This window comes from Cricetulus griseus (genome assembly GCF_003668045.3).
Source record: "Cricetulus griseus strain 17A/GY chromosome 1 unlocalized genomic scaffold, alternate assembly CriGri-PICRH-1.0 chr1_0, whole genome shotgun sequence".
Taxonomy (NCBI): domain Eukaryota; kingdom Metazoa; phylum Chordata; class Mammalia; order Rodentia; family Cricetidae; genus Cricetulus; species Cricetulus griseus.
Genome location: NW_023276806.1, coordinates 196,733,090 through 196,754,530, shown reverse-complemented (window position 1 = coordinate 196,754,530; position 21,441 = coordinate 196,733,090). Strand labels below are relative to the sequence as shown.

The window sequence follows — 21,441 nt, the reverse complement described above, 5'->3', positions numbered from 1 at the left end:
AATAAATCATCGGGTGAAGGTCTTGCCATTTTAAGACGGTGGTATGCTACAGGAAAAATCCAATTCCATTCACTGAGAGGTATTTTTGCTGTTTCTCTTGGTTCCCTCTCTGTAACTAAGCACGCCAGTAGATGCATGGCACTCATGCATACAGCCCTGCCTGCCCCATACTCACAGACAAGAACCTGAGAGCTTTGCTCAAATGTCTGGAGGGTAAAATGGGACCCAATATGCTAAGCAGAGGCAGCTCAAAGCCTGAACTCAGTGTCTGAGAGACACTGAGGAGGGCCAAGTAGCTTTATTCAGGAGAACCCTATAGGGTTTCAAGTTCAAAGAAAGCAAGTGCGGTGAGAGCCAGAAATGATGACAAGAACGGAAAGGAAGCAGCAGCAATGTCTGGAATCATACACGTGTTCCTCCCATGCCCACTTCCTGTGCTTATAAGGAAGAACAGACCTCAGTCGCACCCCCCCAAAATGAAAATAGGGAGGCAATTCTCTAAGCTTCATGGGGACTCAACTGCTAATGTGTCTAGGAGAACCCCCAAATGAAGTCCTCATCCCAATTCTTAGCAGCTTTCCAATAGCACAGCATTGGGGTCCCCCTCCCCCAGTGTCTAGTCAGAAGGAAACACGAGAGAGGGAGAGAGACCCAAGTATCAAGAAACCAAGATAAACAACAAAAAGACCCTGGGAGCAATAGAAAAATATAAGACAGCAAAGAGTTTCTTTTCTAGAAAGAAAGAAAAACTTTCATGAATAACCCAAAATTCTTTGAGAAATAATAATCACATCCATACAATATCAAGACAGCATTGAAATAAGAGGCCCAGAAAATTAAAAGTCACAGGCCCACGAGCAAGCACTAAGGAACACTTTGCTGGTCAGCCTAACCCTCGGCTGTGACGCTGAGAGGTCAATGTACTGTATCGTCAGTACCTTCCCTATGGTGATCGAGGCTGACAGGGCTGTCTCAAGTGCAAACAGCACACACAGAACAGGTTCAGAAGGCAGGGACACATTGTCCCATAGCAAGAAAACCTGGGTCTATTTTTAACTCCTGGCTAGTTTGCACCATGGTAAGTAAACTTCCTTTCATACCTGTTTTTCCTTTTTTACAGAAAGGGAACAGGCTAAAGATCAAGTGAGCTCTGGAAAGAATAAAATACACAGGTCCAGAAAGCCCACTGGGAAGGCGGCACAAGAAGACGAGCACCTCAGGCACAGGGGGAGTGCCCTCTTCACACTGCCCTCCCTTCTAAAGCAGCAAGAGCAGTGGGATCAATCAGTGTTTTAAAACCCTACTCAGCACAGAGCCCTCTTTAAAAAATTAGAGCCAGCATGTGTGCTTGTGCACAGGTGTGTGTGTGTGCACAAATGTTCATGAGTGTGAATACGGGCACAAAGGTACTGATAAAGAACAACCTCGGTATAGGTCCTCAACATTGATTGAGACAGGGTCTCTTGTTATTTGTCTCTCTGTGTGCCAGGCTAGCTGGGACCCGAGTTTCCACAGGAGCACTATGGCATGACAGTGTGTACTCCTCTCCACTTTACCCAGTGGGCCATGACCGGAGCTCTCAAAGCCACCTTTTTATAAAACTAGAATAAAATCATGTCATGTGGTACTATTCCGAAATAAAATTCAACAGTAATATTAACTATTGTGTAGGCAGCTTTTAAAAAGCCGAAGGCAATCCTCTAGAGCCAACATAAAAGGGAAAAGAAGTGTATAATCGAAATACTCTTATTTCAATATATAAGGAATTATAAATTAAATTATATATTAAACTGTACAATGAAACAGGCCCTTGTAATTTACTTGGATTTAAGACCTCAGAGTCTGCCATCTTGATTTCCACATGAGCACTCAGCATGAGGTGGAAAACAAGACCTGATTTCTGCACACTGTCCTTTGACCTCCACACGTGCGCAGCATGTGGGCATACAAATAAATGCAATTGTAAATTTTTTTAAACAAGTAGTCAGATAAAAGGGTGAGGCACTGTTAGACAACAGAGAGTGGGTACACTCTAAGAAAATGCAAAATGGTTTAGTTTTCTTAAAAAAAAAAACAAAACAAAAAAAACTGGCGTTAAGTCTAGTCTCAGGAAATTACCAACTTTTCCTTACATGAACACCTAAGGTTAAGTCATGCGGGATAGCGGGCAAGTTTTTCTGTATGGGGCTAGCCCCTTAAAATACCCTTATCGCATAAACAAAGTACCCTCGCACATTTCCACTGGGGGAAATCCCACTTCCCGAGAACCCTGGCAAAGACCTACAGGCTTTCGCTGAGAATTAGTGCCCCAAGGTCCAAGCATCAACATGTCCAAGAAACAGATGAACTTAACACAAAATGGCCAGGAAGAAGTTAGCTTAGATTTACGTCATTTACTGTATCTACTTCCTCTTTCTGAAGCCAGAACCATCAGTTGCTCCAAACTGAACTTGGAAAGCTTGCTCTCCTTCGACATTTATTTAGGATCACAGAGTGATTCCAATTTGAAAAATTCTCAGATTCAAATCTGGCTAATTGACGAGACTAGGGAGTTTTCACACAGCTCTGGGGCTCTCGCTTCCTCAAAACAAGAATTAAAGCACTCTTTCACATGTGGTCAGCACAGGAAGGGGGAGCCATTTACTGTAAATGCTTCTCTGATGCAATCCAACCACCTCTTTCAAAGACAGAATTCATCCAAGAAGCCTTAGTCACTTCTAGAAAAATGCCACTGCTCTGAATGTACACACAGCAAACCACACGCCTAGAGACAAGAGATGAGCTGGTTCGGCCAACAGAAAACAGATCAACAGATGGGGAGAGAGATCTTGCCTTCATCAGATCCAGTGGTGTCGTTTCTGAGGTTGGCCTTTGAGAAGGATGCCTGACAGACACGCTACCCTCATTTACTGTTTCACAAACCAAGCGCAAGGAGATTTCTCCTCTGCCTACCTGTGAAAGCACTTCCTAAACTGTGGGCCTCTGGTTTAGAACCGGGAACCTAGGCATAATTAGTAACTGAGCAACTATGACTACTTAGTTAGCTAAAAACATTTTAGATGCAGGAAAAAAGAGGAATACTGTAATTTAAACCTTGAAACTGAAAGTACAACTCAGAGAGGGTGGATTACACATGAAGAGGGTGAGACAGGGAAACGCTGAGGAGCAGTTGGGTAGAAAAGCACAAGGAAAGCAGTTCTAAGCTCTTCAGAAAGGACACATTTCCCTAAAACCCCAAATCCACCAGACGAAACTAGGGGAGGAGGATTCCCCCTGTTTCTGCTTACCCGGGACACCTTGAGTTCTTCTGGGGGCAGGATGTGTGCCCTTGCTTTTCTGGAGGAGCCAGGGACGACTCGAGGCTGTGTTCTGCTGAAGACGGGAATCCCCTTGATGAGCGAAACCGCACAAGGTAATATATGTGGTCTGAGCAAGCCATTGGCTACAGGAGGCTGAGGCGTGTGCAAGTCTCATTTGCTAGCCTCCGGGTAAGCTCCTCACAGCCCATCATCTCAGGAGAAGACGCAGGGTGCACTATGCTCCAGCAGAGTCAAAACTAGACAGGGTTCGTTGTTTCCGTGGCACTCTCCCCGGCCCAGAGGAAACCACAGCCGACCACAGGAGATCTGGCTCCTTCACCAGGCGAAAAAGAATTAGGATGTCGACACCGGCAATTTACCAACGAATCACACACCAATGCCAGAGCTTGCTGTCTTTATACAGACTGCCTGGGAGTCAGATGGAGGTACAGGCAAGGTATGCACACCCTTAGGCTAAGAGGACAGGGCCATAGTAGGGAGGGGGACTCTGTAGTGGCGGCAAATTCTGACAAAGAGAAATGTTAACTTTTGGTTTCCCTGGTGACAAACAAGACATGAAAAACTAACAGAACAATTGTGTAACTGATCCATTTAGACCAACTTTCAACGTGTTTTTGAACTACCTGTGTCAAGACTGCCTCCGTGGAGACCGAGAGTGTGCTCTTCAGACAAGAATTGGGGGTCACTCTCCTGTACTTAGAGGTGTGAGGGTCATCTTTCCCGTCTATGGAACTAAACAGTTGACCGCACACTCCTCTCCCCCTTTATTACTTAGTCACGTCTCTTCCATTCTTAGCATCAGGACAACTCCAGGTAGGTTGACCAACTGTAATTTCAGCAAATAGAGAGTGACACTGGGTTACCTGTGTCCACTCCCATCACCCATGCTAGATCTGAACATTACATTAGGAGACAGAGAACTGGGGAAACAAGGCAGGCTGCAGAAAACGACGGGCGAACGTGAAGGCAAGCAGAGGAGAGTGATATGGATGGATGTATCATACTTTGGGCTTTCAATCAAGAACTTTACAGCATAAAGTGACTCTTTCTAAAGTAGCCCATGGACTCGCCAACTCAGCTCTCTGACTCTGGCAATGGGGGGGGGCACCTGAATGCATTCCCTGCACAGCTGGTAGCTGGTCTTGAGTACCTAACTACTTCCAGCACCCTGGGGACATAAAGGATTCTTTAAAACGAGATCAAGAAACACAGACATGTTTAAAATGTCATCACCTTCCTGTAAGTCAAATTTTTTGTGTGTTTTGTGTGTGTGCCTGCAGGAGTTTGTGTGTACCATGTGGGTACAGGTGTCTTCGGAGGCCAAAAGCGACCATAGGTCCCCTAGGGAGTCAACGCTCTCTGCCACCGAGCCAGGGCTCCAGCCAGACTTTGTAGTTCTCAGCTTTGCCCCCTCTTGGTTTCTACAGGTCTACGGCTATCTAAACACCTTGGAATTTTCCAACAGCTCTCCTTCATCTTAACCACTTTATTTCAGTCCTGGGGAAATACTGGGGAAATCTCGTCTTTACAACACGGACTTAAGAATTTTATGAAATGTGAAGTATGAAAACTTTCTCCCCACCCCCTCCAAGAGTGTTTCATTCCTCTGCATGTTCCCATACTCTCTGAATGGGGAGCCCAACTGAGAATACATGAATAGGTTCTTCAAATGCCCTTTTTTGTGTCAGGATCATTATCTGCTGGGACATTCGGACACAAATAGGAAGGAAGCTAACACTTAACTTTGTACTCTCTACTTATGGAGCTCTTTTTGGTGTTGCCAGTATTTTGCCTAATAGTTAAATTTGGCTGTGTCAGAACAGAGATTCTTGAACTTCATTTTAGCATCGAAATCCCTTTCATTCCCCAAATAGCATCTCAGGTGAAGGCCCACTGCACCGTATCAACAGCAGGAGAACACCCTTGGTTGCCGCAGTGCAACAGAAGACACCAGCCCTTCTGGCTTATCCCTGTTAATGCATATCACCCCTGAGGTGGTACAGCCAAACTCTTTTGATACTTCTTTAAACTATCAATGTATCCTCCGTATGCCTTTATGTCTCAGACTGAGGCATGCCTAGTTTTTTTCTTTTAATGCAGGTCAAATCTCAGGTCCAATCTCAGACAAATACCCTACCTACTGCATTGAACTTCAGAGCTCTGCCACACCTTTGACAGGCGCCAACCCAAACACTAGAACTATCATCTCCACCTGCACTCCTAGTCAGCCTTACCCCTAGCATAAGTTTAAGATCATTTTAGAAACAAACTTTTGTCAAGACATGTTTCAAAATGTATACCAACACCATCTTGATGCACGAGAGCTCATTACATCTCAACTCAGATATGTATATACTTAATTTTTATTTGCTAGTGAGTTAATCTATTAGGCCCTGTACTATGTAATTGTCTTTCTGTGAAGGATAGGCCCTTTACACAAAAACAGACCCACAAGATATTGCCCAGGGATGCCGAACTGTCTTCACTTGCAAAGCATACACTGTGACCTCCACAACAACGAAATCACCTGACATCTTTTTAAGGATGTGCCCTTGCTCTTAACCAGTGCATGGCTGAGTGGGAGGCTGACTTACTACAAGCATCAGGCTCAAGCACACACATCTGAGAGTCAAAGGCAAAGGGGAACTTAATGTTAGGCAATCATTAACCAAAAGATCTTAATACCACGTCAGGCTAGGAGCAAAGATCGAAACGCCATCTCTAACAGGCGGTTATTTCTAAGCGCTTCTGCCAACACGGAAACATGGAAGTCCTTTCTTGTCTTCTGGGTACTGTTTTTTGGTTTTAAAAAGATAGCTCTCACCCGATTAAGTGGCTATATGTCAAGTGTATTGCAGAAAAATGCCCAAAGTGAGAAGAGATGGATGTCCAAAGTCCACCCAGGGCCACCACCAGCTTGGATCTGGGAAGCCCCAGAGCTCCATAATCAACTGCCCTTTCAGAAAACACACTACCTAAATAAAGTCAGGAGAGAACTTGATATTCCTGTATCCCAAATACACATGGGCATTTAAATGAGCGGCATTTCCAAATTCATGCTTCAATCACTATTTTCCTATGATTCTGATTTTTTAGTTTTGCCCTGCAAATGACGAGGAAACATTCTAGCACAGTTAACAGCATCTAAAAAGGCTGCCCTTAATCATGGGACACATTCTGAGACTCTCAGTGGCTACCTGAAACCTCAGCGAGTACAAAACACCCAATGCACAATGAACTTTCTCCTTTGCATACATTTGGATGATAAACTTCAATTCATAAATTAGACTCACTAAGGGACTAATAATGATTTAAAAAAAGATTATTATTACCTATTGGTTTAGGATTGGAGTTCGTCTTCCCTTAGGAACAGTGCTTCTAATGACTCTCGGGGATCCAGGGCATTCCACGGAGCTGACTTCACTCATGATGTGTGCACAATGTTCTGTGAAGAGTTGTGAAGAGCAGGTGTGAATCTGTGGTGCAATGCGGGTCAGCAGTGGAGAAGCATGCAAAGAATGACCTTCAGCTGTCTATATGCAAATGTAGGAAGGTTTAGTCACTAGGGCTGGGAAACTTCCTCAGTTTACTGATGACTGTTCTTAGGAGAAGACAGAGACTTAAAATGCAGATGGAATATGTATACCTACTCCATATATACGGGATCAACAACACTATGGCTTGAAAGGTCATCAGGGAGAGAGGGAACAGTGGTCAAATTCCTCCAAGTCCAGCAGAAAGGGGTTGTGTTGGACATACACCCTGCACCAGGAGAAACCAATGGACCACAGGTGTGCTGAATGGCCACGTATGTGACCAAGATGTGTGCAAAGCAATCTGGGAAGGCTCTTGTATGGTAAGCTTGGTAAGAAGCTGGTTGTCAATCTTCCAGGGAAGTAGCTATTTGGTCTGGCTGGTGACTCAGATGGTGAGAGCATGGGGCAGGGTTCAGAATGGTGTCATGCAGTGTGGTCAGCCTTGTGGTGTCCGACGATGAGCAGAGGCAAACTTCCCACAGGCATGGGGCTGGTTCAACAGGCACAGGCCAGAGCCTTGGGCAGCCCAGTAGAGCCGAGGACTCTTCAGGTCTCGGTCCTCCTGTAAGACTCTCTAGGGGAGGGAGTTAGGAGACTGTCATCTGAAAAATCTTTTACTATTAGCATTGCTAATTTTAAATTACTTATGAAAATGATTAATGGACCTAGTGTGAGTGTGGAGTGGTAGATTTCCAGTTCTGCCAGCAGGGGGCTTAGGGAAAGGAAGGCAGCTATATTTTTCTTCAATCTTGCTCCTTTGGAGCCCTGTGAAGCCAGTCTGTGATCTAACGGAGGGTTCTTCAAACCATGCAGTAACCCATTTGTAATGTAAGCAGCACTTTTAGAAAAGGAAACAAAACAGAATAAAAAGGCTGGCGCTCATCACTCTCACGTAACTGCGTGTGTGTGGCATGTACTTTCCCACGTTGTAAATCCAATCCTTTCTGGGAAAGAAAATGGTCTACTATCAAAGGCTGGAAATTATGCTTGAAATGAAGTGGGTGTATCACCTGTAGAATTAATTAGAACTGAACTATGCCATCCTTCTTATCTTGGGAACTAATCCATAAACCAAGTTACACTATGCTAAACGCTGATCCTAAAGGTATCTTCTAAGTCATTATTCAGTCAATCACCCTGTATAAATTCTCCCTAGTGGATGTTAAGAGAAGATGAAGCTAAAAAACAAACAAAACACAAAACAAACAAAAAACTCCAACAAAAAACCCAACAAGAAAAATCTACTTCAATTCCATTACATAGTGTTAATTGTGAATTATTAAGCAGGATTAAATTACAGTTATGGCAGCTATCACACAGTACGTGCTATGTGCCACAGAATGTTCTATACATTGGACATACCACTGACTCCCTTCATCTTCTCAGTAGTCCAATAAAGATGACACTAACATTGTTTGTTTTACAGATAAACAACACACAAAAAAAATTAAGTCAGCTGCCCGCTATGTAGTTTGAGTCATGGAGTTTAGCATCTCAAGACATGCTTTTAGTCGCAGAGCCACCAGCGGCACAATTGTGCTGACGCTGCGAGAAAGAAAACCTAAGCTACCTCAGGTCTAGCCTCACTTCTTTATGTTTCATGCCCCAGGGCGCATGCACCACTCTTCCCAGAAGCGCTAACAGCACATCCACCTTTCTCTGTGCTGCAGACTGAAATGCAGCGACCGAATCCCTTACCTTTCTGCAATAAATGTGGCTTCTTACTCACATCACAGAGAGAAGGAAGGAGTCAGCTGCAGTGTTGGTCCTTAACTCTGTATTAACGTCCATTCTTATCCCATGACTATGTCCACAAGCCATTGACATGCTGGTGATGTGACTTCTGGGCTGGGTATCTGGAGCTCCAGGGCTGCCTCGGTCTTTGCATCCTGACTGGGAACCTCATGAGCTTCCTACAGGCTCAGAGAGAATCGCAGGTCTAGCACCGTGTGATGGGTATACAGTTACGATTCATGAAAACATGAAATGACATGGGACACAACTATTTGCCCATGCAACCTCCTTGCTGCCTTCAGGTTACCCAGCATGTTTTATAACAGGGTCTTATACAGATGTAAGACTCAACACTATTGTTGGCAGCGTTGAGTCCTCAGACTCAGACCCTTGGGTAAGAACCTTACTTTTTCAGCACCACTCAAACTGCAGTTTAAAGGTTATAATTTGGGTGTGAAGTGTTACCCCACATGCTCATATGTTGAATGCTTAATGAATACTGGATAGAGAGAGCTGTTCTGAAAAACTGTGGAACCTTTAAAAGGTGAGGCCTCACTGGAGGAAGTGGGCTGCTGTGATGGGTGGGCACGCCCTGCTTGTGCACTAGCTCCTGGAGATGCTGAGATGCAAGGAGTCCTGAGCCATACACTAGCAACACTTGCATGCCTTCAAGCCATGATGGACTGTGTCCCTTTCAACTGTGAGACACAGTAATTCCTTCCTCCCTTAAGCTGCTTCTCCTGAGTGTCTGATCCCAATGACAAGTACCTAGTACAAACAGTGAGAAGACAGCTACGGGAGAGCCCTTCTTGCATCATGTGAGCTGAAGTAGTCAATACTACTAGCAAAGGAAAGCAGTACTCAGGTCTTCGTCTGACACTTAACTGTAACTGCAGATTTTTATCATGCAAGCAACTTTGTCCCCAGCCCCCCCCCCCAAGAAACCAAGTATCTTTAAAAATAAAAGTTATCAAGATTAATATATTTGGCTGGTTTACACACTGTCACATAGAGGATTTCAGAACAGTTTAGGGTATTTGTAAATGTCATGAAACCCTTGAATAAAATCTGGGGCTAAACTGCGGTGACCGTGTTGTCCCACACTTTCTTATGTCTTTCCACAGAGTCTCTAGGTGACTTAAAAACTAATAAAAGTAATTCTCCTTTTACAACACACAGTTCAGACAGAGCACTGTTAAAATCTTCCTTGAATAATACTGTTTACTTTTGACTGTTAATTCACAGAAGAGGCAGGAAAGATGACTTTACCTATCCATCAGTAAAATGATTTTTTGGTATTTTAAAGTTATTTCTCTTAATGAACAGACTGAGCTGTTCATTTCTACGAAATACACAGTGTATCTGAAACCAGTACAATTGACATTGACTGAGGCACACACTGTGGTTGCAAGAAATAAAAGGATGATTCAATTATGTACTAATATGGCTAACCTGCTTCTGAGAAAGATACCCTTGGGAGAAATGTGACCCTTGCTGCAAGTGGCATGTGGGGACTTTTGCGATGCTGCTGCTACTCATTCTTCTCGTCCACTTACCTGCCCGCTTCCTGAGCTGAGACAGGAGCGTTATTTTTTTGCAAGACAGCCTGCAGAAGAGAGGAGAACCTCCAATGTGGCAATTAAGCTTCTTTTCTTTTAACTGACACGAACGGGGCAGGCCTGAGGTCCCCATAAGACCCTGTCTCCAAACAAAAACCACCATCACAAACCCCTTGCATTTATGCCAGGAAAAACAGCATAGCTACCAACTTTGTAGCCAGCTGCGCTCGCTTATATTAAGAGTCTGGCTGAGGCCTCCCTAGAGTACAGAAATGAGGGCAGTGTTTTTGGAGCTGAGGAAGAGTGTGCAGAACTAGGAGGACAGGGAACATTTAAGGGAGGAGCTATTGTTAAAGGAGGAAGCTGCTCCAGGTTTGAAAGCAGCTCACAAAGCCTTCATTGTCGGAGGATGAGGGTGGGCCTCTGTCCTTCCTGCCCTCAAGCTGGCAAAGTGGAAAAACCAGTGAACTAGGATCTGAGTGGATACTCACAAAGTCAATAGCATGTCTTAAAACCGTAAAATAAATCCGGATGGCATTTTTTAGCAAAATGTATCCTCAAATTCTTAAGGTAAGATAAAGATTCTGCAACAGTCCAAACAGAAAGAACAAGAAGGGAGGGACAATGCTACCTGACTTTTAAATACACTATAAAGCTATAGTGATTAAAGCAGTATGGTGTCATTAAAACAGACACAATCACTGGAAGATACACCCCTGTGTACAGCCAACGGATCCTGACAAAGACAACTCAGACATCCAAAAGAACAGGCCCCTAGATGAACAGTGCTGAGAACATGAAAAATAAAACTGATCTGTCATACACCCTACAAGATAATGTGTCCCATGGGTTGGTGAGGCAGGTGAATGGAGGAAAGGTGCCTTCTGCCAAGCCTGACAATCTGAGCTCCGTCCCCAGGACCAGAGTACACCTAGCCCTGTGAGCCATCTTCTGACCCCCACACCTGTACAGCACTGCATAAGAGTACATGGAGTGCACACTCATATACAGCAAACACATACAATGTGATTTTCAAAATTAAAGTGAATATAAATGGGCCAAAGACTTAAACAACTGAATGCATGTCATTATTTGGAGAAAATACAGGGAAAGTGCTACGCCATTCCATCTAGGCAGGCTTTCTCGAGTATGACGAGTATGACGAAAGCACAAGTAACAAGAGCAAAACCGGACAAGCAGGATCAGAGCAAGTGAAGCAGGTCAGCATGGCACAGGAGGCGGGGCTGTGGAGGAGACCCTAGGGCTTGGGTAAGGCAGCTGTCAGTCACGTATCTGACAGTCACACAGAGCAGGTAAGGGGTGCCCAAGGCCCAGCAGCAAAACAATCTCATTTCTAAAGCAGGCATTTCTCCAAAGAAGACATACAAATATGACCGTGATGCACATGAATAGATTTTCAACATTACTGGTTTGCAAGAAAATGCAAATCAAAATCACAGTGGGAACTGGGTGAGGTGAAGCACACCTTCAATCCCAGCACTAGGAGGCAGAGCAAGGCAAGGCAGCTCTGAGATCCAGGCCAGCCTAGTTTACATACTCTGTTTCAAAACAAAACAAACCACAGTAGGCTATCTCCTCCTACCTTTTAGGAGGGTTACTATTTAAAAATAAAAAAAAAGAAGACGACGACAACGACAGAAAAGAGATGAGAAACTGGAGCCCTTACACAGTATCCATTGATGTAAAAAACAGGGACAACTAAACATTGTGCATACATACATACATACATACACATACACACATACATACACACACACTGGCCCAGTGCTTGTATGTCCATCTCCTATCTTCCTAATAATCCCTGATATGGCCATACCTGAAGCACTGAAACAGACACACCCTGGTACATACAAGAGGTTCGTTTGGAAAAGGTACTCTTAATTACTCTATCTGATAACTAAATGTGGAGTACAATTTCCAAGTATTCACTTTAGAACTTCTAACACCAAAATTATTAAAGTGCTCGAAACTGCAGAGAGCTTGGGTCACTGTGTTATTCTATTATACCCTCTACTTTCTTTGGTCACCACAGCTCACCCCCTTGTAAAATGAGAAGCTCCTTAAAACTGCAAATAGTGCTTCAGTATTATTTGGACCCAAAGAGCATGAGGTTCCAATGAGGCCCTGCTTGCCACACGATTCTCAGCAAGGATAGAAAAGTGTATTTCAGCCTTTGCTCACCTGGCTTTCTGATGTTGTAAGCATTAGACTGAATGGCAGTAGGTCCTCGACTTATGCTTTCAGCTGATGCTTAGCATGTGGGACTCACCAAATGAAACATGATTACTTACTTAACTTTGAAAATTAGTTACTGTTTTGTGTTGTGTGTATGCAGAGCACGTGTGTGCACGTGCATGGGAAGCCAGATTTTGACACCAGATGCCTTTTTCAGTTACTCTGCACCTATTTTGGGGGCAGGGCTCTCACTTAACCAGGAGCTCATGGGATTGGCTAGACTGGTTGGACCAAGAGCCCTGGGGATCCTTCTGTCTGTCCCTCACCACCCAGTGCTATGGTGACAGTCATACAGCTAGCTTTTCACATGGATATCCGAAGATGTGAACTCAGGTTCTCATGCCTGCATAGAAGGCACACCTGTGACCGAGCCATTTCCCTAGCCTAACATTATTATTTTCTTCGTCATATACATCCAGAAAATGCAAAGCAGATCAAAATCCCTAACTACAGGAGACAAATGCAACAACTTCCTTCTGCAGTTTTGGCAGCACCCTGTCTTGGGCCTGGCAGTAACAGTGGCCATTTGCTGACCACAATTAATGTGCACACCATATCAACAGAGATGCTTTGGCATTCAGCCCCGGGTTCAAAACCAGCCTCTGGAATACACTACCTCACCTCTGGTTACCTCCCTTCTAGACTCATTTAAGCTTGGACACCGGCTTCTCTCAGATCAATCAAGGGGCCCTGACAAAAGGAACAGCTTCACAGGACGATAGCCAGGAAGACAGGAAAAGTGAAAGACATATTTTCAAACACATGTTCTTCGTGTCTGAGGTTACAAAACACAAATGCATCATTTTATGTTCCCTTAGGCCAACAGCTCTATCTCCCCACGTCTGCCACTCTCTAAAGCCACTGCAATTTCCGGCCAGTGACACAAAGCTTACCTACTGAAGAGGGACAGAGACGGCATGAGGACACATGGCAGGTAGGCCCACACTGAGTTCCATCTTGCTTGCTCAGGGATGCTGCCTACAGGGACGAACACACATTCTGGCATTTTCCTACCAACTTCCCTTCACTTATTTGTAGAAAACTATACAAAGGACAGGTTAGCAAAAAGGTGAAAAATCTTATTTTCAAGCAACAAGAGAAATATTCCAGCCAAAGCTCTTAACAGTTACCTACAAACTTCAGGATATTTCTCAAAGGCAGGTGGGTTACTACTAGCTTAGTTCAAATTAAAGAACAATTTTGTACATGGTAGTCCTTAAAATCTGTTATGGACATAGTATATACCCTTAGGAAGTGCATAATCATTTATTTTGTCTTTTGAACTGAGCCTGGTTCTGTCCTCAGTAAGAACTTGCTCAGAAGCCACCATGTTGTTTCTACTGGGGCTCTGAAGCAAACTGTAAGTACCCTGGATTTCTATTCTAGAATTTTGTTTTGATGTTTAAATTTTCTTTATGTATGAGTATTCTGCCTGTGTGAGCACATCTCATGCCTAAGGAGTAGTCAGCGGTGGTTGTGAGCAGCCATGTGGGGGCTGGATGCAAACCTGGACCCTTTTAAGCAGCTTGTGCTCTTAATCACTGAACCAACTCTCTGTCTCTGGCTCTATTCTTTCATTGCAAAGTTTGTAAATGGGAACAAATGCATCTCTCATGCAATAAAACTAAACCACCTAAAAAATAAGCTCTTACTCTGTCGTGGAGAAGTGAGTTACTCCTTACCCCTTTCAAAATCTTTTAAATGACCCAGGCCTGAGAAATAGTTACTGCACAATTATTTTGTAGCCCCACTGAACATGTAGGAAGGCCAGGACTAGTGTTTTATCATGAAATCCTTTTCTCCATTACACCCCTATTCCTTGAACCAAATTCAAAGATACGGAATACTTATTAGGTTCATCAGACATGCACTATATATGGAAAGTATGTTTGAGGGGCTTAGGCAGGAAGCATCAGCACATTCTAGTATAAAATGTATCCACATACTACAAAACGTTAAGGTCCTATGGTAAATTCGAGATGAGAACAGCAATGCAATACTACATTTTGGCCAGGAGGTGTCTCTCTGGAGTGTTTGACACCAAGCAAGGAGAGGACCAGTTAAGGAAGACCCTACCATGTGATCCCTGGATCTGACCACTTATAGGGTGGGAGGGTGGATTTTTTGAGATCAGAGCACCACCACAGTTATGTTTCTGAGGAACTGTACATTTCAATATAAAAATTATGAAAATTAATGCAGAAGTATTTTCTTAAAATTACTTAATAGCAAATCTTTACATGGGGGACACATATGTTCATGTGTATGTGCATGTGCACGTGGGCCGGTAGAGACCAGAGGTCACTGTCAGGCGTCTTTCTAACACTCATGGCCATTCATTCATTCATTCATTCATTCATTCATTCATTCATTCTGGGGACAGTTTCTCTTACTGAAGTTTGTGCTCAACTGATAAGGTTACATTAGCTTGTCAGGGATTTTCCCGTCTCTGCCCCACAGTGCTAGCGATAAAGTTACAGATCCATGCTGCCTTGCCTGGCTTTCTCCGTGGGGGCTAGATTCAAATCCAGGGCCTCAGCCTTATGTGATAAGCACTAAACTGACCAGCTTACCTCCTCTGTGCTGCCAAATAGTGAGATCTCACAGCACAAAAGGATGGGCTTTCAAAATGGCAAGTATGATTCTTTGTTACTGGTCAGGAAAGCAGTGTCAAAGCTCAAACAGAAAGACAGCTGAGCAGGGGATGGCAAGCAGAAAACAAGAGAAGTCAGTTACCAAAAGGTCAAAGTTTGCTGCAACAAAATAAACTAAAGAGCTGGGATAGAGTGTCCACGGCCTCGTAAGACTCATCTGTGACTAGTTCCACTGCATCAAATGCTCTTTGGCCTCCGAGGGCATGGCACACACATAGTGCACACATACATACGTGCAGGCAAAGATTGGCACACATGAAATAATTTTTTAGATAATTAAGGTAAGTCTGCAGAGGTTTTAGGGTCAAAGACACAGCAGTGCACAGAACACAATCTCAAGGGCAAGGAAAAAGGGCACGGAAGTCTCACAAGTCTACCAGAGGAGATTAACCTGGAAGTCACGATCCACATTAAAAAGAGGATGTGTTAGCATGAAACAAACTAAGGGCCAGGTGTGGTGCTGCACGCCTTTAATCCCAGCACTGGGGAAGGCAGAGGCCCTGTGAGTTTGAGGCCAACCTGGTCTACGTAGAGAGTTCCTGAATAGTCAGGGTTATGTAGAAAGACCCAGTCTCAAAACAACAAGAACAAAATAGAAAACTGTGACAGGTATGCAGTGCTAACTGGTATTTCCTCCTGTGGGTGTGAGTGTCACAGACATACTCAGTGCATCCGTGGTGCTGGTAATGGCCACGCTAGTACCGCCCAGGAGAAGAGCAACCCCACAGGTAACATCACAACCCCGAATGCAAGCAGAGAACCATAACAAACACCAAGCGACCCTGTATTTAAGATAAGGCAGGTAACTTACCAAGCCATATCACAGGGAACGAAGGTGCAGCATGAAGGCCATCCAGAGAACAATCAAACAGATCGGTCCCTCCCCGAGTAAAGGAGAGGAACCAAGAAGATAGCAAGGTTGAAAATGAGGGGTGTCAAGTCCAGAGCATCATCACACAAGGAGACATGAGTCTGAATATGCAGAATCAAAGAGACAGATGAAACAAGGAGGAAGGGCCCGTGCTCACTAAATCCACAGGCGCCATGTGTGTCTCTATCTTCATTGGCTTGGTGTCAAAGCTTCCATGGTACCACAAAATTGAACATTCAACAATTGGGAGTTTCTCATCCATGTTATCTGCTGCACTTAGAACGTGAGGTGCTGTTCCTAATGTCATCTTTATTGTATCATTAATGCCAATCCCTAAGCCACCCTGGTGGCCACCTGTAAACAAAGCTAAACAAAGCTATCATTTTCCCTAATGATAAATTCTCCAGTTCCTGCTAGATGGCTCAGCAAGTAAAGATGCTTGCCATAAAGTCTGATGGTCTGAGGTCAATCCCTGGGACTCACATGGTAGAAAAAGAGAACAAACTGTCCTCTGCCACCTGCATCCCCCCCCCAATACATACACTTTATTTTCTTAAAGGAATTTCAAGGCTGGGCAGAGTGGTGTATGTTTGTCATCCCAGCACTTAGGAGGCAAAAGGACCAGGACTTTAAGGCCAGCCTCAGCTACATACAGAGTTTGAGAATAGCTTGAGCTACATGAGGCTCTGTCTACAAAAGTTTAATAGTCATAATAATTACTATTACTTAAAAGTTATTATAAAGTTTCAACAAATTTCAAAGCAGCTCTTTAGTTTCAAAACTGAAACCTATTTCACATTCAAAGTTATTATGAATGGGTACTTAAAGGCAAAAATAAATTGGTGTGCCATGATTAAGTATCTTGCATCCACTCAGGCCATATCTGAACTTACCAAGGCTGTTCATTTACCCTTGGGTCAGAGGGTGTGACTTTGTGTGCAGTTTTCTGTTTACGACTAGTTCATCTGGGGCTTAGGTAGACTGGCAATAACTTAGAAAAGGGCAAACACACACTGTATCCTGTGTCAGATACTATTCTAATCACTTATAAATAATCAATGCAATAAATACACACACAACTAATTTCACTTACCTGGTTGTTGGTGATTTCCTGTGTTCCGTTAAAAGGGCCAGAGTTGCTACCATTTTCCCCCTGCAAAAGATGAGGACACAATTTTTAGCAAGAGTTCACAACGGCGCACCAACAAGTTTTCGATGGTTGTTTAATATTTCCCAGACTCAGGAGAACCTTAATTTACCATTTCAGGCTGTCTATCTTTATTGCATTCATAAAAAAAAAATTAAAGGGAAAAAATACCCATTTAAAAAACTATCTCCCCATTGACTAGTAATAAGGACATTAAAAACAAGTTATCTGGTGGCTTCAAAGAATACTATGTGACACCATGATTTGGGTTTAGCGGAGGTTCTCCTCACTCTGGGTCCTTCTGTTTGGTATGATTACATTTAACGATATCGGGGTGGGGGAGGGGCTTGTGAAGAGGTCACCTTGCAACAGTTGGTCTTCTCCTTCCACCAACCAAGGGGGGCTGGAGGATTGAACTCAGGTCCTTGCGTTTAGAGGCAAGCACCTTCACTGGTTAAACCATTTTGCCAGCCCTTGATACGCTTTCCCAAGTCACCCTGCCTATGAAGATCATTTGTAGGCACCTCACCCTCTACCCTATAAAGTAACTGCAGCTATGCAGTTTTAAGAGTTACCTAAACATTCAACACAATAGAAAAAGTGTCTGTCGAAAAGGAATGCTACTGTTGAGGCAAGGATCGAATGACATTTACCCTGGGAAGTTTGTGACTAGCGAGGAACCAAAGGCGCCTTCTCCAGGGTTTCTCACATGTCTTAGTCCCAGCTGTGGTGGGATGCTGAAGCAAGCCTCACAATAGAGAAGCTCCTAACACACTAACAAGGTCATAACATCCAGCATTCATTTGTAATGAAAAACAGACTATCAAAACCCCCAGGCAGCTCTGCCTAGTTTGGTCAATAGTTCCTGTTCTGTCAGTACCCAAGTAGCTCCTTGACACGGCCATCTTATGGCAGTTTGGAGAAGAGGACCCATCCTTGGAATTGTCTGGTGAGCCTGCTGGAGCCACCCACAATAACAACCCAGCCCTTCTCTTCTGCTCTAGCCCAGGCCCTCCTGCCACTGCCCTTCCCCTGGACAAACGAGAACACGCCTCTAGCTCGTATTCCCTCCCAGTTTCTTGTCTTGGGGAAACGCCATAAAACATAAATCGGACGGGGATTCAAGCATACTTACTTTTTTACCCTGGATGTTCGGATAAGCACCACAGCTGACACTTGGCCCACTCTGGTCCTGCTCCCTCTGCAGTTTTCTCTTTAACCTTCTCTCACAAAAACCACAGCCCCTGAGGTGGACCTGCTCATTTGATTGGCACAGTTTACTACAGGGGCTCAGCAGATCTATTCTTGAATGGATGATGCTGTAGGACCATTAGAACCCAATGTACCGTCACCCCAACAGGGAAGACCAAGTGTCAACCTCCCTGTGGTGTCCCTTACTTCAAGATAACCAGGAGCCAGAAGGGCTCTATGTATGTTAATGTCTCAATTTTTATTGTTACTGCTGTTTCCTATACTTCTATGGCTAAAATAAACCTAAAGCTAATAAAGGAGAAAGAGCACAAAGTTCAAGACGATTGAGGAGCAATTCTTCAGCGAGGCCTCTGGCAGAGGTTACTAAGAAACACCATCAACAAAAAGGAAAACACACACTTGGCCAAGGACGTCCTCAGCTGGTACAATGATGGGAAACATACTCAAAAGGCCGAGTTCACTTCAGGGTGCCACCACAGCTCAGGGGCTGCCAGTGAGAAGTGTGAGCACTGCAGAAGAAGGCCTTCCTGCTGCTGCCTTTCTCAAATCCCCGGGACACGAAGGACCACTGCAAGGGACCACTGTGTTTGCCTCCCACTTGCCTCCCAAATCAACAACTGTCATTTCTTAACTGGATGCCTAGTGTTTTAAATGGTTCACAGCTGTGGTTATTTTTTACACATTTACATTTCAGTTCTCTTATGTGAGGGGATTAGAAACCAAACTAGTAGAGAGACCCCACACACACACACGCCACCCATTTATAAATCTGTATCTAGACATGGGGTTAGAGAGTCAATTGCATTCAATCTTTGTGTGCGTGTAAAATAGGTCAGGCTCACTTCTAGACATCAGAGACACACACTGAAGACAACATCTGCACTGGGAGGAGGTGACATTCTAGGAAGAGACAATGAACAAACACACCGGGTGATATTCAGTGTCATTTAGAAAAGTGAACTGGAGTGGGGCGGTCAGACCCGGCAGTTAAGGGACACCTTATTAAGGAACTGCCACATGATCTTGGAAAGGCTTACAAAAGAAGGTTGAGGACATTTTGGGACAGACATCCCTAGCTATGGCGAGCAACTCACATTACGGCACTATGAGCCTGTGGCTTTTATTGCAGTGGCAGAGTACAGAGGTCTTCTGGGAAGGCACTGTAAGATCCGGCTGCTGTGTGGACAACATGAGGGCAGGGAGACCAAGTAGAAAGAGCAGTTCCAGGGCTTCTGGGACAGTGAGAGAGAAGTGAAGTTGGTCTTTACAGTAGTCAGGGCTATGGACAGATGTGAATGGGCATCTAAAAGATGGATTCTTCCTGGAATATGGAGGAGATGCCGTGGGGCCAACTCTAAGATCCCTAAAAACTGAGCACAGTGGTCTGGGTATCTTTACAGCTGTGGTTTATACCCAGCCCCAAAGACCCAGCTATGCAAGGATTGCACTGGAACTACTCCAGCTTAGCACTAGTGAGAGGTGGCGGCATCTCCCTTGTGCCCACTTCGATCCATCCACAGCCCCCCTCCACAGGCCTAATGCAATGGACAGTTGTTATAACTTAAACATCCAAAACTGTAGGCCAACACAAACTTATCCTTTTTATTTTAGTGAAAGACACAGATATGTAGTTGGCTAATACAATGTACTGGACTGTGTTTTTGTTTAAATTACTGTCATTAGGACAGAAAAGTGGGCTTTTAATCTGGTACAGAAATAATCCATGATTATCCCTGGCCCTGGAAAAGATCAAACAATAAACAGTTCTTATTAAAAACAAAAAAAACAAAACATGGAGTATACATGTATTCCTATGTTGGCCACCCCCATGTACTAGCATTTTTGATTTATTCTGAAAAGAAAAGGCTTTGTCCTAGCTAAGAAGAAAGGCCCTTATATTTATGTGGCCATGGCAGTTGACGTGTTTAAAACATGGCTCTCCACATAACAATCTACTGACCCACAGCAGAACAAACATCAAAGAGAAGCATCCTTACAGGTCAGCTTCACGTGTTTGGCTGGGCCAGTGTGAGGTCGGTCTAGAAGCAACACCTAGCCCATCATAAAGGAGGCCTTATGCGTCTACACCTAATAACGGTGATAAGGTGATGGACAGTACAATGGTCATGACGGAATTCTTTAAGAATTAAGTAATCTTTGGATTCTCTGCTCTGTGGATAAATGTGGGCGGGAAAAGGTCACAGAACAGAGTGCCCTCAAAACCAATGGGCTGCCAGTCAGCAAGCAGCTTTTCTTAAGTCCTTCAGTCTTGGAGGCTGCTGTGTGTCAGGGATGGAATCCCTTCCCCACTCCCCTTCCCTCAACACCTCAGTCCAATGCCATCGGCTGGCCTGCTCTTAGCCACTTAACTCTCAGAATGGACATGCTGTGTTCACTCAGCATCTCTCAAAACTGTGCTGAGACAGGCAAGGCCCTCCTGGTGAGCTCGAGGATGCCATACTGCCCTACGGCAGAGTTCTTTTAGTGTTAGTGTTAGTGTTAAGCTCTCACAGCTAGGGCCAGTGAAAGCACACTCTGATCCGTAAGACTCATGTGCAAATGATATACTGAGAAGTTCAACATTTCATCTGGGAACTACTTCAACCCATATCCTGGTCCTCTTTGACCATTCACAGTATCTATTTCCCTCTTAGTTTGCGTCTAAGGACAACAGTGCACTGACAAGGTGTCTCAGCAAGTGAAAGTGCTTGCCAAGCCTGCCCACCCAACTTTAAGCCCTGGGATCTGCATGGTGGAAGAGAAACAACTCCTGGAAGTTACACTCTGGCTTATATGCACATACCCCATGTTTTTCTTTAAAAGGGTAACATGCATAACATTTAAAAGAAAATCATTCATGTAGGTTCAGAGACTACAAGAGCATGCACAGGGTCTGCACATTTTTGAGATGGGATCCCACTGCTGAAAAGAGAAAGTGAACACTGTCTCCGACCCCTAACCAAGAAGCTCTTTGCAATTGACATCGCCATACAAAGGAAAAATTAGTTTTCTCCAATGGAATCTCACTGGGTATATTAATCATACTGCAAGGTAGACCCCATTCTCAGTAGTAGGTGATCAACACAAAATGAACTCAATGGCATTTTTTTATTCAAATTGGAACATTTTATTTCTTTTTTTTAAATCATATT

At 44.1% G+C, this 21,441-nt stretch overlaps 1 protein-coding gene and 1 long non-coding RNA gene across 2 annotated transcripts in view; one reads left to right on the top strand and one right to left on the bottom strand.

Annotated features, from left to right (window-relative positions):
• Tsga13 (testis specific 13) overlaps positions 1–21,441 on the bottom strand; it is a 312,864-nt gene that overhangs the window by 211,569 nt on the left and 79,854 nt on the right. The window contains exons 4-7 of the mRNA XM_035450677.1: positions 17,024–19,521; positions 10,147–10,196; positions 6,653–8,769; positions 3,288–3,633 (exon numbers count right to left, since the gene is read on the bottom strand). The gene's annotated coding sequence lies outside the window, so the exon portion shown is untranslated. The remainder of the gene's footprint in view (positions 1–3,287; positions 3,634–6,652; positions 8,770–10,146; positions 10,197–17,023; positions 19,522–21,441) is intronic.
• Positions 3,611–4,549, top strand: LOC113832856. Its single transcript, XR_004771660.1, has 3 exons — positions 3,611–3,756; positions 3,916–4,133; positions 4,230–4,549. It is a non-coding gene; the product is annotated as an uncharacterized LOC113832856 (long non-coding RNA).